Raw genomic sequence first — 711 nt, forward strand, 5'->3', positions numbered from 1 at the left:
CAAACACAGGTAAAGTGTATACGAAGATGAAAAAGGAAACAGCCATAATAATAAATGAATCGTGACGTTTCGGACTCGTCAAGCGTTCCTCATCAGAAGAGCAAATAACCGAAGCAGATGAATTCATCCGCTGTGGTTATTTGTTTGTTTGATGAGGAACGTAGCGATTCAACTTTATTTCTTACTGAGGGTGTTTCTTATTCATTTGTGTATGATGTGAATATTTGTCTATATACCTATCTATCTATACATATGTATATATACATATACATATATATATATATATATATATATATATATATATATATATATATATGTATGTATGTATGTATACATACATATATATAATATTTATATATATATGTATATATATTGTTCCCTTGGGTAAGGAACTTCGCCTCGATTGCTTACCTACCCACTGGGTGGGTAAGCCAGCCCAAGTCAGTGCCGGTCCCAGAACCGGGTAAATAGAGATGGTGACTCGATAAAAACACCGGGCGGAAGGCAACGGCAAACCACAGCTCTAAATTGCCAAGAAAATCATGGAAATCCAATGATCGCCAACGTCCTTGTGAGACAGGGCACTTGGAAAAAAAAAAAAAATAAAAAAAAAAAAAAAAAAAAAAAAAAAAAAAAAAAAAAAAATATATAATATATATATATAATATAGATATAGTATATATTATATATATATATATATATATATATATA

This window comes from Penaeus monodon, chromosome 3, assembly GCF_015228065.2.
Source record: "Penaeus monodon isolate SGIC_2016 chromosome 3, NSTDA_Pmon_1, whole genome shotgun sequence".
Taxonomy (NCBI): Eukaryota; Metazoa; Arthropoda; class Malacostraca; order Decapoda; family Penaeidae; genus Penaeus; species Penaeus monodon.